Source organism: Schistocerca gregaria, chromosome 3, assembly GCF_023897955.1.
Source record: "Schistocerca gregaria isolate iqSchGreg1 chromosome 3, iqSchGreg1.2, whole genome shotgun sequence".
In the NCBI taxonomy this organism is placed as follows: domain Eukaryota; kingdom Metazoa; phylum Arthropoda; class Insecta; order Orthoptera; family Acrididae; genus Schistocerca; species Schistocerca gregaria.
In genome coordinates, this window is record NC_064922.1 from 276,005,541 (window position 1) to 276,021,365 (window position 15,825).

The window sequence follows — 15,825 nt, forward strand, 5'->3', positions numbered from 1 at the left end:
TATTTGTATGGAGTGTAGCCATGTATGGAAGTGAAACTTCGACGATAAATAATTTGGACAAGAAGAGAATAGAAGCTTTTGAAATGTGGTGCTACAGAAGAATGCTGAAGATTAGATGGGTAGATCACTTAACTAATGAGGAAGTATTGAATAGGATTGGGGAGAAGAGAAGGTTGTGGCACAACTTGACCAGAAGAAAGAATCGGTTGGTAGGACATTTTCTGAGGCATCAAGGGATCACCAATTTAGTATTGGAGGGCAGCGTGGAGGGTAAAAATCGTAGAGGGAGACCAAGAGCTGACGACACTAAGCAGATTCAGAAGGATGTAGGTTGCAGTAGGTACTGGGAGATGAAGAAGCTTGCACAGGATAGAGTAGCATGGAGAGCTGCATCAAACCAGTCTCAGGACTGAAGACCACAACAACAACATACCTAAGATCATATGTTAATGCAAGCGCTAGAATAGCGTTTGCAAATGTGAAATGCTAGTACATTAATAACCGATTTCACCGCCAGAATGTTGAATGCAAGAACGAAAACGTACATGCATTGTTTTGTACAGGTACGGGATGTTAGTTTGTGGTATGGAGGTCCATGGCTGCTGTACTTCACCGGTAAGTACAGGGGCGGTTATTACTGTTTGTGGATGACGCTGGGGTTGTCGTCTGATGATGTCCCATGTGTGCTCGACTGGAGACAGATCTGGTCATCGGTAGCCCAAAGCAACATGTCGACACTCCGTAGAGCATGTTGGAATACAACTACTGTTTGGGAGCTAGTGTTATCTTGTTGGAAAACTCCCCGTGGAATGCTGTTCATGAATGGCAACAAAACGGATCCAATCTTCCAGTCACCATACGGATGTACAAATATGCACTCAGTGTGCGCCGGATAACCATGAGATTGCTCCTGCTGTCATACGAGATCGGACCCCAGACCATAACTCTAGGTGTATGTCCAGTGTGTCCAGCACGCAGACAGGTTCGTTACAGGCGCTCACCTGGCCCCCTTCTCACCAACACACGCCCATCACTGGCACCGAAACAGAACCAGATTTCATCAAACAGTACAATAGACCCCCATCCTGCACTGCAACGAGCTCACGCTTAACACCACTGAAGTCGCAAATGGCGGTTGTTTGGGGTGAGATAAAATTCGCGCTACGGGGCGTCTGGCTCGGAGCTGTCCTTGAAGTAACCAATTTGCAACACTTCGTTGTGCCACTGCAGTGTTACCTGATGCTCATATTGCTGCTGCAGATGCAGTACGTTGCGCCAGAGCCATGCACGGGACACAGTGGTGTGCGATCTTGACAGTACCACGTGGCCGTCTGAAGCCCGAACTTCTTGCGACCATACGTTCCTGTGACCAGCGCTGCAAACAGTAACGTATAGTGGCTACATTCCTGCCAGGCTTTTCGGCAATATCGGAGTAGAAATTTTCACCTTCTCGCAGCGCTATTACACGACATCTTTCAAACTCTGTAAGGTGCTGATAATAGCGTCTTTGTCGCCTTGTAGGCAATCCTGACTAACATCAATCCACCACATCCAGTCTCAAAGGTAACTAATGCTCGCGACCGTTGCAGCGTGTGTTTAAAGCAAACCTGATTTACATCCTCGTAGTGGCGGTACTAGCGCCACTCTAATGCGGCTGTCGCGGAGTTTTAAGAGAAATCGTCTTCCAGGTGTAGAAACACGCCTGCCAACTTGATGTTGCACAAATCACTATTGGTGTTCCGATTTTTCTTTCCCGTCACCGTATCTCCATTGCGTGTCAGCTGTCGAAACATCTGTTCAAGACAGTTTTCAGAAAATGTGTTCAAAAGTACTTTATTTTTTACTCTACCTATCTGCTTTTCATTTGTCTGCCCCTTACTACATCTACAACTACATCTATATATCTACATACATGCTCCTAAGCCCTAGCACGGTGCGTGGCCGAGGGTATTCTGTACTATTACTAGTCATTTCCTGTCCTGTTGCACTCGCGTCTGTATCTGTACCCATGCTATGAATCCATATACGCCCCAGTCTATACTAGGTAGGCTATAGTCGTTTCCTAGACCTGTTATATGCGACCAAATAACTTCACTGTCACACCCAGTTTCGATCTCGATGGAGACAATTTTTTTTTTTTCAACTGCAAAGAGCACTGCCCATGCCGTCTACATATACGGCTATATCAACATGGATACTCTGCAAATCACATTTAACTGTCTGGCAGAGGGTTTATCGAACCTCCTTCACAATTCCCTATTATTCTAATCTCGTATAGCGTTCGGAAAAAACGAACACATATATCTTTCCGTTCGAGCTCTGATTTCCCTTATTTTATCATGGTGATCATTTCTCCCTATGTAGGTCGGTGTCAACAAAATATTTTCACGTTAGGAGGTGAAAATTGGTGATAGGAATTCCGTGAGAAGATCCCGCCGCAACGAAAAACGCCGTTGTTGTAATGATGTCCACCGCAAAAAATTTAACATTTCAAGGACACTCTCTCCTCTATTCCACGATAATACAAAACGTGCTGCCCTTCTTTGAACTTTTTCGATGTACTCAGTCAATCCTATCTGGCAAGGGTCCCACACCGCGCAGATGTATTCTAAAAAGAGGACGAACAAGCGTAGTGTAGGCAGGCAAATATGTGTTTCCGATGTACATTCCTTGACTCGCTAAATACCCGAGAGCTTTCTACTGCGGTTTCACCCAGCTCTCGGTCCCAAGAATAATTTGAGAGAGAGAACTTCCGTGGATAGCAGTAAATTTAGGAACTTTATTACGAATAATTTGACAATTTACTGATAAAATTTTACAGTCGGCGTGTCTTTACTCTAACCGCCGTCCGACTTCGCTCTCTGCGTACGGTCTAGCTAGTATTCGTCTGAGTTACAAGTTAATGACTGTTTTCGTTGAATGGTGCAAGTGAAAGTGACGTTATTGCGGATGTAATACCATCAAGCATTGCGGAAATCAGTCCCTCAGTTGAAATATTATGTGTATTTCCGCAATTTCGAAAAGTAAATTCTTTTAGCAATTTGGACTCTTGGATACTACGTAATCATTAATGATTACTCCAAGGAGTCCTTCTTTTCATCACCTTACACATGACGAGACCTAGAAAGTGTGACCTTCATGGGAAAAGGATTTTCTTTTATAGAACTTTCAAGTCAGTCCTCGAATAATTTTTATTTGGCTAACTGTGGCCAAATGGGAATTGTTCACAACTCCCGTGCACAGGCAGCTCCTGCATTTTGAGAAGCGACTACATACCTAGGTTCTTTGAATGTTTCTACTGAACTTGAGGTTCATATTCTGAATGCGTAGTTATTGTGTAATTCTGTCGAATGTAAAATGTGGAGATATGTAACTTAGTGTTACATATGAGTCGATGTGTTTAGGTTTCTCTAACACTTGTGTATTGTGTAATGTTCTATTCATATTGTGGTGTGTTGAATATCAGAATGTAGATCTATTATCAAAAGATAACTTCACGAACTTTATTTCCAACAAGAGAATCCAGTCTGTCACTAATGTCATTGTTTCCATTTGTACTAGATATGGGCAGGATGGAGCTTAGCCGTAGCACAACCACTTAGCATCAAATATGACACGATATTACTTTTTTTTCAGGCCACTACACCGGCGAAGTTCGCTCTACTACCAAGATCACAAGTAAGTGACAAATTATCATCTTGCTCCATACGGACATTAGGACGTTTCGCGTGTGCTCAGGTGCGGAACAATTAACGCAGAAATACGGGAGAGCTTCTCGCATCAGGAACGTTATTAGGATTGGTTTCTGTAAAGGAATGATAGAGTAATTCATTTGTAGTATTTCATGGTTTTATCCTTAATCGTTGAAGATAGTCCTTGATGATTAGCTGTTCCTTCAGTGGTTAGGACTGAGTATTCCGTTGGTCTCGGTTGTTTAATGTATACTGTGAATTCGACATTGATACTGTATTTAATTACTCCTATGGGGAAGATTGTGTATCCCATTGGCCTTAGGTGTTTAATGTATATCATTACTCAGTTTCTTTAATGTATCCTATTTGCGTTCCAGATTGGACGTCCTTATGTGAGATGCAATCACTATATATATTATAAACGTGAAAGTTTATGTATGATTATCTTCTTTATTCCTTCATACACGACACGACGGATTTGGAAGAAACTCGTAATGGAATTAGCTTATACCCTGACTAATTACACAAGCTACTTTTAAAAGTGTCTAATACAAGATATTTATTGAGTTGAAGAATGTAATACTAATTGTGGAATAATAATTATTCTTAGAGAAAGCTATCCCCTTCAACTTTTGAACTGTCTCGTATTTGTGCAAATACTTTTATTGTTGAATATGTCCTGCATAATACGATTCAACGTAATGAATGCAATGCTTATACAGTCCTCAAGGTGTTTAAACCATATTTCCATACAAGCCTCTTGCAATTCCAGAGCTGAGCGTCAGGCGTATCTCATAATTTCTGAACCGTTTGAAGAGTCGCATCGAAGGAACCATTTAAATGCTGTACGACAGAAAGATCTCGTGCCTTTGCGTGTAGAACGTGGTAGGTTGTTAGTGAGGCTGTATTTGATGATGTTATGAGAGCTTATCCACTGGTAACAGGCATACAACTTAAAGGATTTGCACGCACATCCCGACAGCTGGTTAATGTCTTAAGTATGGAGTGTGACCACCTCTGGCAGCAATACAGATCTGACAACGACAGGGCATACTTTGGATGATCAATCTTATGTCGAGGCAATAACGCCCATTCTTTCTGCAGAGCTGCTCGTAAGCCTTGGAAAGTGGGTGCTGGATACTGACGCAATGCTGCCTGTCTCCCTAGTGCATGGCTGAAGTTGTCTATGGTATTCAAACCGGAAGAGGGAACAGGCTACACCATGCTTGCAATAACTTCCGCTGCCAAGGAAACATCAGCCACCTTTGCTCTGTGATGTCGATCATTATTGTCCATCGCTACGACGTCTGGGCCCGCAGAACCTCGAAACAACCGCATATGATATCCCAAGAGCTCGTCACGATACCTGGCTGCAGTTAAACCTTGCCATTTCAACCGTACTAGTTCATGAAGAGGTGTTCGAGTGGTGAACATAATCCATGTCAACTTCATAAGGGATGCTCCTCGATATCAACTTCCTTCCACAATGGTTGGGTCCCGAAATAATGCTCCCCGTTCCCTTCAGATGCGAATCTGTCGTGAACCACACTCCAGACGAAATCGGGACTCGTATGTGAAAAGAACGTTGGTGCGTTTTTCGACCGCCCAGGTGGCATGCTGACGGCTCCACATCCACACATCCATGCCCGAGGCAGGATTCGAACCTGCGACGGTAGCGGTCGCGCAGTTCTAGACTGAAGCGCCTAGAACCGCTCGGCCAGAACGGCCGGCGACTCCACTCTAGGCAATCCGTAATGTGAAGCCGTGTCAGAGGTACACATACAGCAGATCTACGACAATAAAGGACACTCTGCCGAGGCCTTCTGTATATCGTCTGCCTTGATATGACACGTCCAGTGGATGCGAAGAGGTCAGATGCCAGTTGCTGTGCAGCGCTAAGTCGGCAACGTCGTGCCCTTACAGCCAAATGATGGTACTCTCTTTTCGATGCGATATGTGGTCGGCCATGCCCTGGTCTTCGGTATACAGTTTCGATCTCTATAAACTGTCACACATCCGAGAAGCAAAAGAACGGCTCACATTAAGCCGTCGGACGACACCAATTTGCGACTGGCTGCTGCCATTATTCCTGTGGCCTCCACCGCAGAGAGTCTGTTAGATATCTTCTCTGTGCCATACTGCACCGTCTCTGACTGTGTAAACAGCGATTTTGGCTGAGGGACTACCCGTCAAACACCAATCCGTTTGATGAGCACCATGACGTCATTGTTGGCATGGTTGTCCGTTGACCAGAATGCCATCTTGCGTGCAGAACACGATCGTACGGACCCCTGTTGACTGTCTGTATGACTATATCGTAAATTAGACATAAAGTGGGGAAGCAGGGGTTCGTTGATTTAATTTTGGACATTAGTGTAATTATTGTGGTATAACTAATTTGTCACAGCTTAAGCTCACTGGTTCCATTCTTTTGCCTAAGTCACGTCAGGCGATCACTCGATTTGTTTGAAGTACTGGGGGCTTCAGAGGCCACTTGTTGAAATGATGCCTGCTGGATTTTATCTCAAGGATCTACGGACGACGTTTGTTCGTTAATTTTTCTGACGTTTCACCTGAGCGACTGGCTGCCATTATCAAAATTTCGCCATGCACCGGAGCAATGGAGGGTAAATCTATGACAGCGCCAGCCATGCATGCTGATGACACATCCAAAAATTGCTAAAGAATGATCGGTCGAAGATCCTAAGACGAGAGCCAGCAGGCTGACTGAAGTGGTTCTTTCAACAAATCAGTTCTGCATTTCTTAGATGAGCTCGAACTCGATAGAGCTGTCAGTGGAGTAATACACTTTGGAGTGTACTAGTGCGATAATACTAAAAAAAACACTAAGCTAAAACTTCCATTTTTTGGCTATTTGGAGGCCTATGGCATTATAAAAATAGGCTTACGCGGCCATTGTCACATTCAATAAAATTATTCTGGATTTGTGACCGCATTGTCAATACATATAAAACAAACGACGTTTCGTTCCTTGTTGCAAGCGACCTTCTTCAGAGTGCACCCTGATACGCCTGTGCATTGAGTCAAACAGAGCTCGGATGGCGTGTATAGGTACAGCTGCCCATGCAGCTTCAACACGATCCCACAGTTCATCAAGAGTATTGACTGGCGTATTGTTACGAGCCAGTTGCTCGGCCACAATTGACCACACATTTTCAATTGGTGAGAGATCTGGAGAACGTGCCGGCCAGGGCAGCAGGCGAACATTTTCTGTGTCCAGAAAGACCCGTACAGGACGTGCAACATGCGGTTATGCATTATCCAGCTGAGATGTAGGGTTTCGCAGGGATCGAATGAAGGGTCGTAACCGCAGCCATGGTCTCCGAGCTGATAGTCCATGCTGCTGCAGACGTCGTCAAACTGTTCGTGCATGTGATTGTTGTCTTGCAAACGTCCCCATCTGTTGACTCAGGGACCGAGACGTGGCTGCACGATCCGTTACAGCCATGTGCATAAGATGGCTGTCATCTCGACTGCTAGTGATAAGAGGCCGTTGGGATGCAGCACGGCGTTCCGTATTACCCTCCTCAATCCACCGATTCAGTATTCTGCTAAAAGTCATTCGATCTCGACCAACGTGAGCAGCAACGTCGCGATACGAGAAACCGCAATCGCGTTAGGCTACAATCCGGCCTTTATTAAAGTCGGAAACGTGATGATACGCATTTCTCCTCCTTACACGAGGCATCACAACAACATTTCAGCAGGCAACGCTGGTCAACTGCTGTTTGTGTATGAGAATCGGTTGGAAAATTTCCTCATGTCAGCACGTTGTAGGTGTCGCCACCGGCGCCCACCTTGTGTGAATGCTCTGAAAAGCTAATCATTTGCATATCACAGAATCTTCTTCCTGTCGGTTAAATTTCGCGTCTGTAGCACGTCACCTTCGTGGTGTAGCAATTTTAATGGTCAGTAGTGTATATTGACAACGCCGTCACAAGCCCGGAAAAATTTCATGCCTATGGCACTATTAACAATCAACGTTTGAAGAAGACCGGAAGAAATGAAAATGTTCTCTCTCTCCACAGTAACTCGACTGCGGTATGACCATGATCTATGGCAATGGTACGATTCATTTCTTTAATTCATAATAATATTTATTGACCATGTTTGTCGAGCATAGTAATAGGTTTTCTTTTCTTAGCGCGTGCGTCTTGTGAACTGGTAAGAAAGACCACAGGCCAATATATGAGATGACCTGAGAGATGTTTGGACTCCTATTAGTAAGAATTCCACTCAACGTTCCTTTAAATTTATTTATTAAAAAGAAAAGAAAAAACAGAAAGAAAAAAGAGAGAGAGAGAGAGAGAAGAAGAAAGAAGAAGAAGAAGAAGAAGAAGAAACAGCAAGGAAAGCATTCTAATACACCGTACACCGTCCAGTCACATTAATGTGAACATCTGTCAATAAGCCTGAATACCCATCTTCTACAGCGCGGACCGATGCGAGACGTATTTGAGGAGAGTCAGAGAGGTTCTGGAAGGTGTCTACAGGGATGTGAAGCAATGGCTAGGTTTCTGCGTTTAGGATCCAAGGCGCGAACAGGCCGATCGCGTTGGTCCCACAGATTCTCGATTGCGTTTTAAAACAGCGATTTTGGCGGCTAAGGAGTTCGGTAAACTCATTGTGAGGTTCTTCGCATCACCCACATACTCTGCGGGCTACGTTACACGTTGCAGCCGGCCTGAGTGGTCGACGGGTTCTAGGCGCTTCAGTCTGGAATCGCGCGACCGCTACAGTGGCAGGTTCGAATCCTGCCTCGGGCATGGATGTGTGTGATGTCTTTAGGTTAGTTAGGTTTGAGTAGTTCTGTTCTAAGGGATTGATGACCTCAGATGTTAAGTCCCACAGTGCTCAGAGCCATTTGAACCATTTTTTTACACGTTGCATTGTCCTCGTGATGGATGCCATCATGGTGACGAAAAACAAACTGCATGTAAGGGTGAACGTGACCCCAAGGATGGATGCGTACTTGCGTTAACGCAGAGTGCCTTTCAGAATAACGAAATCATCCTCGAAATACCACGAAAACAGTCCTCGGACGATAACACTCACTCCTCTGGCCTGGATACTTCCGACGGTTGTTGCAGGGTGTTTTCTTTCAGACATTTTACTTCATACACGCCAGTGGACGTCTGTCCGATGGAGCATAAGACGCCTTTCATCTGAGAGTCTTATCTGTTGCCACTCAGTGGACGTCCATTTCTAATACTGGCTGCCTAATTCTAGCCTTCGTCATCTATGAACAGCGTTCAAAGTGGGTGCACGAAGCAAACGCCTGCTGCGGAGGTCAGTAAGCGGCTACTTTTGCTGAACGGTCGTTGAGGAGACACTATTGGTATCTCCTTGGTTCATCCGGGCGGTCAGTTGCTCAACAGTTTCTGTTCGCCAGTAGGCATCTGAGTAGCCGCCGTTTATGCTGTCATCCATGGCCTGTGGCTCACCACAGCTGCCTCGATGCCGATTTTAGATAGCTACGGCTACGACGTTAGTCGTTTCGGAAGTACCTCCAGCCATTGCCCGAAACCAAACTATCAAATCAAATAAATCCGCCATTTTCCGCTCTACGATAACGACCGGACTATCTCCCGCGTCCTGCTAACACGCTTCATATATCCTACACTGCTAGTGCTGCCACCTGGCATCTGTAAGAGATTACTGCACGTTGAGGTTAAACATAGGAGTTGGACACATTAATGTTACTGGACCGTGCATAACTTAAAGCGTAGCACTCTAACTTGTGAGTGGGAAGTTCGGCAAATTCGATCAGCTCACACGAGCCTGACTGTGATTTTTAGGAGTTTTTCTAGACAAAGTCTAAGATGGTTTACATTCTCAAGACCACAAAACACAAAGATATAAGATATGAATTTACATAGAACAAAGTTAACACGATTCATAGACAAATTATGTCCCCTACGTCCATCATTAGCCTGTATCATAACCATGGCAAAACAATAGGCGCCGATTACAAAACTATAATAAAATCTAGGACTGCCAGTTCCTTGTCAGTAGCAGGTTATCTCACGTGGTATATAAAGCGAAATAATAATTTTAGTAAAAACTGATCCGAAGCCATGACTCTGTGTGACAACCTATGGTCGCTTGTTATTATAAAAGCAATGCTGACGATAAGCATACTATTCAAGACTGGTTTTGATAATTGTTGGCACTTTCAAATGAAAAGCATTGATTATACCCATAATAAGCAAAGTGCTTTAATTTTCAGGAAGAAGACAGCTATTGACGGCAGGGAGGGGGGTTGTCAAATTGATTCCATACTTTTAGATTTCCAGAAGGCTTTTGACACCGTTCATCACAAACGACTTGTAATCAAATTGCACGCCTATGGAGTGTAGCCTCAATTGTATGACTGTACTTGTAAATTTCCGTCAGAAGGTCACAGTTCGTAATAACTGACAGAAAATCATCGAGTAAAACAGAAGTAATACTTAGCGTATCCGTAGAATTTGTTCTAGATCCTCTGCTCTTCCTGATCTAAATAAACGATCTGTACCACTCTTAGATTGTTAGCAGATGGTGCTGTAACTTACTGTCTAGTAAAGTGGTCAGAAGGTAAAAATCAATTGCAAATGGCTTAGACAAGATATCTATATGATGGGAGAGTGACAATTGACTATAAATCATGAAAAGTGTGAGGTCATCCACATGAGCAGTAAAAATTATCCGCTAAGCTTCAATTACACTATAAATAACACAAATATTAAATCTGTAAATTCTGCTGAATACTTAGGGACTACAATTACGAATAACTTACACTGGAACGATACCGTAAATGATATTGTGGCGAAAGTAAATCAAAGACTGTGGTTTATTGTCAGAACTCTTAAAAAATGTAACAGATTTAGAAAAGAGAATGCGCACTCTACGCCTGTCCGCCATCTCACGAGTACTGGTATGCGGTGTGGGATCTGCATCAGGTAGGAATGACGGAGGACGTCGAAAAAGTTCAAAGAAGGGTAGCTCGTTCTGTATTACCGTGAAATAGGGGAGTGAGTGCCACGGACGTGGTACAGGATTTGGCGTAGGAATCATTACAACAAAGGTGTTTTTCGTTGCGGCAGGATCTTATCGTGAAATTTCAAACACCAACTAGCTCCTCCGCCTGTGAAAATACAGGGTGTTTCAAAAAGAATATAAGTGTTACATAGTGTTATTTTGTTAAAACTATTGATCGCTGCGCCTCGGCTCGGCTATTGGAGAAACGTGATTATTTAAATGAATGTGTACCGAACAGTTGGATTGGTCTTCAAGGAGCTGGTGACTTAGCATGTCTCAGATGGGCTCCACGGTCACCGGATTTGACACCCTGTGACTTCTTTCGGTGGGGTTTCGTTAAAGACAACGTTTATGTACCACCACACCCACAGAACCTGGAACAGCTGAAGAACCGGATCCGTACTGCCGTAACATCAGTAACGAGGGACATGCTTGCCCGAGTATGGGAGGAATTTGAGTAACGATGTGATATTGTTCGTGTCGCTGATGGAGGACATACTGAACATCTATAATCTGAACTTGAGAGGTTCTTAAATACGTGTGTAAAGTTTGATATTCGTATGTCTTAAAGTTTAATAAATATGTTGTTGTTGTTGTGGCCTTCAGTCCAGAGACTGGTTTGATGCAGCTCTCCATGCTATTCTCTCCTGTGCAAGCTACTTTATCTCCCAGTACCTACTGCAACCTACATCCTTCTGAATCTGTGTAGTGTATTCATTTCTTGGTCTCCCTCTACGATTTTTACCTTCCGTGCTGGGCGCCAATACTAAACTGGTGATCCCTTTATGCCTCAGACTATGTCCTACCAACCGATCCCTTCTTCTAGTCTTTTTGAAACACACTGTATTTTGTTGGTGACCACCTACACAGGGAGAAACGATCATCATAGCAAAATAAGAAGAATCAGAGCTCGCACAGAGATATTTATGGCTCATTTCGCCCCCCCCTCCACCCCCCTGTCCCCATCCATCCACCAGCTCTGATTGGAACAGTAGAAAAATAGCTTCAAGATGGTACGATGATGCCTCTGCCAGGCACTTGTGAATTGCAGACTAATCATGTAGATGTAAATACAGATGTAAATGTAGACGTTGGTGAAGTAAACGTAAATCTGAATGGTCGGACAATGTTTCTCCCGAATGCGAGTCCAGTGTGCCACGCACCCCGCCCGGTGGGAGTCCAACGTAAAGGAGTGGGTACACTGTTTTATAGGTAATGGAAGAGAGTAACTGATGAGCTTCAAATTGACGATGAGACACACCGAGACAGATTATAACTCGGACTGGGCAAAGATAGACAGGAAATCGTATGCGGCGTTTTCAAAGGAATGATGGGGGTGATGTTTGATTTGTGGGGCCCTCAACTGCTCGGTCATCAACACCCGTACAAAGTTCCAAGTTTTGCACAGTCCAATTTTTACACAGCCCAGTCTAGTCACTGTCGCAAATAATGATGATGATGAAATGAGGACAACACAAACACCCAGACGCCAGGCATGGAAAATCTCCAACTGGACCGGGAATCGAACACGGGATCCCGTGACCCAGAGGCAGCAAAGTAAGCCACTAGACCACGAGCTGTGGACGAATCATGGGTGACTTGGTACTGAGTGATAGAGAAAAATGACAAAAACGTTGTAGGAATCCATGGACGTCTGCCGTTTTGAACACAACTTGTAAGTAGGCTGTTTAGGTTTTTATATTGGTAACGCCACGTAGCGCTCTTTATGTAAATCGCTGGCTGTGCTGTGTGCAGTCTGTGGCTGGTTGGCGTTGTTGTAATATTCGCTATTATATATGATGACTTTGGAATATTATTAAGGTAAATACATTGTTTGTTCTCTATCAAAATCTTTCATCTGCAAACTATGCCTATCAATAGTTAGTGCCTTCAGTGGTTAGAATCTTTTATTTAGCTTGCAGCTCGCTGTATTGCAGTAGTTGGAGTAACGAAGATTTTTGTGAGGTAAGTGATTCATGAAAGTTATAGGTCATTGTTAGTCAGGGTCATTCTTTTGTAGGGATTATTGAAAGTCAGATTGCGTTGTGCTAAAAATATTGTGTGTCAGTTTAGTGTTGATTTGAATAAGTGAAGAGAGAAATGTCTGTGCACTTTCAGTTCTGTTCAGCTGTTTAAAAATCAGATAACGTAAGGAGTTTATTAGCACAGTAATTCATAAATTTTTCAAAGGGGAGGTTTCATAAACTGTTCTCGAACGCTGCAGTGGGAAAGAGGATTATTCCATTTGATAAATTGATAACAGATAAAAATGCTCGTAATCTAGTACAAGTAAAACGTCGTGTAGCGTTGAATAATTTTGGGCACTCTTGTACGAATTAAGAGGTGAAGCCATCACTACTTGAACTGATTTTCCCACCGCATCCCACTATCTAGAGAAAAAATCTAGGTTGGACCGTTCCTAAGTTGACATTCCTCACTCAGTGCTGAACTGCCTGCTGAGTTTCATGAAAGACGCGAGATCACAATGAAAGCCTGGAACGCGCGGGATAGACATGTTGGGAGCAGCCGGTATACCAAAATGTAGAAAATACATAGCGAGACTGCTGACTCAAAAAGTATAAGAAGCGCAGTCCTGTCAAACGCATAGAAAACACTCCTTGCCCCTCATGTGCGTGGATTCAGGCGCACAGGCAGGAGGGAACAGCGTACCTGTATTGCGATGAGTCGCTGCGTGTCCTTCCAAACCGTGCCCGCTGCGCTACCGGCAGCCGTGGACGCCAGACTAATTGAGAGGCGGCGACGGTTGACGAGCGAGGCGACACGGAGAGCTGTCTTTTAATTGCGGCGAGTTAGCGCCCTGTTGCCTGTGACTGACTACGTAACTCTTCCAGGTGACGCGTCGCCCGCCTACGGACTACTATTAGCGATCGGTATCGCACACGTTCTCGTGCACCAGTGCTGATACTAGACGCGCATCACCTGCTCACATACGCGGCTTTCAGTGGAAACCTCTCTGTGTTAGGGATGGTGACCACACTAAAACAATCAGTTTTCGGTTATACCGGTTCTTTTCGTCTCAGGTTTCATCTATATGTACATCAACGTGAACACTCTCCGAATCACACTTAAGTGCCTGGTAGAGAGTGCAATGAACCACCTTCCCAATTACTCCACTCTGGAACAGCGCGCGGAAAACGAAGATCTGTATCTCTCTGGGTGAAGTCTGACTTCTCGACTTTTATTATTATGATCGTTTCTCCCTGTGTAGGTGGCGACAGCAAAATATTTTCGCGTTCGGAGGAGAAAGTTGGCAATTGAAATTTCCTGAGAAGATCCCGCCGCGACAAGAAATACCTCTGTGTTAATGATTTCCACCCCAAATGCTGTATCATGTCGGTGACACCCTCTCTCTCATTTCTCGATAATACAAAACGTGCTGTCCCTCTTTGAGTTTTCTCGATGTACTCTGTTAACCCTACCTGGCAAGGATCCCACACCGCGCAGCAGTACTCCAAAAGAGGACGGACAAACGTGGTGTAGGCATTTGCTTTGGTATACTTCTTGCATCTTCTAAGTGTTCTGCCAGTAAAACGTAGACTTTCGTCCTCCTTCCCCACAACATTTTCTATGTGTTATATCCTATTTACGTGGTTCTTAGTTGTAATACCTATGTTTCTTATTTCAATTTACGCCCTATACATTTGATTGGTTTATCGTGTAACCGAAGTTTTACAGATTCCTTTTAGCACTCATGTGGATGACCACACACTTTTCATTATTTAGGGTCAACTGCCAATTTTCGCACCATACAGATACGTTTTATAAATGGTTTTTAAATCTGTTTTGATTCTCCAGTGACTTTACTAGACGAGAAACGACATCATCACCTGCACACAACCTAAAACGGCTGCTCAGATTGTTTCCGAAATCGTTTATATAGATACGGATCAGCAGAGGTTCAAATGGTTCAAATGGCTCTGAGCACTATGGGACTTAACATCTGAGGTCATCAGTCCTCTAGAACTTAGAACTGCTTGAACCTAACTAACCTAAGGACATCACACACATCCATGCCCGACGCAGAATTCGAACCTGCGACCGTATCGGTCGCACGGTTTCAGACTGAAGCGCCTAGAACAGCTCGGCCACTGCGGCCGGCGGTCAGCTGAGAGCTTATAACACTACCTTGGTGAACGCCAGCAATCACATGTTTTACTCCATAACTTCCCGTCAATTACTACGAATTATAACCTCTCTGACAGGAAACCACGAGTCCAGTCGCACAAGAGGAACGATATTCCACAAGCACGGAATTTGATTGCAAGCCGCTTGGGAGGTATGGTGCCAAAGCCTTCTGGAAATCTAGAATTCGGAATGAATTTGAAATCGATAGGGCTCAACACTTTAACCTCGCTGTTAAAAAGGCTCAAAATAGCCGGTTTCTAAAATAATCAATCTTCTGTTTTTTATTTTTGCAAATTTGTGTTAGTTCCTATGGGACCAAGTTCCTGAGGTCATCGGTCCCTAGGCTTATACACTACTTAATCTAACTTAAATTGACTTATGCTGAGGACAGCATACGCATCCATTCCCGAGGGAGAGCTCGAACCTCCGACGAGGGTAGCCCACGAACCGTAGCAACCATGAACCATGGCAACGCGCCTGAGACTGCACGGCTACCCCGCGCGGCGCATGGTGCCTCAAACGGCGCTACTACAGAATTCGTATAAACACTGAAAAACTGTAATTAAGGTGAAAGAAAGAGTATGAGATAACTATCTATATCGATCTCATTCTCTCTACAAAGATGGGAAATGTGAAGGAGACAGGTGCGGCGACAGCCAGAGCGAAATTTTGCAAGTCGATGACTTCGCTGCGTAGTCGCTTTTGGATGGTATTTATTTTTCACATTTGAAAGACCACAAAATTAAGGATTCAGTACCGAGCGAGATGGCACAGTGTTTAGCACACTGGACCCGCGTCCGGTAATCTTGATTCAGGTTTTCTGTAATTTCCCTAAGTCGCTCCAGAGAAATGCCGGGATGGTTCCTTTGAAAGGGTGCGACCGACTTCCTTCCCCGTCGTTCACTCGTCCATAGGGACTGATTACCATGCTGTTTGGTCTGCTCTT

The 15,825-nt window shown here is 44.3% G+C and overlaps 1 protein-coding gene across 1 annotated transcript in view; it reads right to left on the reverse strand.

The window, feature by feature from the left end:
* Positions 1–13,495, reverse strand: part of LOC126355827 (proton channel OtopLc-like) — a 254,516-nt gene extending 241,021 nt beyond the window's left edge. Inside the window, exon 1 of the mRNA XM_050006273.1 lies at positions 13,404–13,495. The gene's annotated coding sequence lies outside the window, so the exon portion shown is untranslated. The remainder of the gene's footprint in view (positions 1–13,403) is intronic.
* Between the last annotated feature and the right edge of the window lie 2,330 nt (positions 13,496–15,825).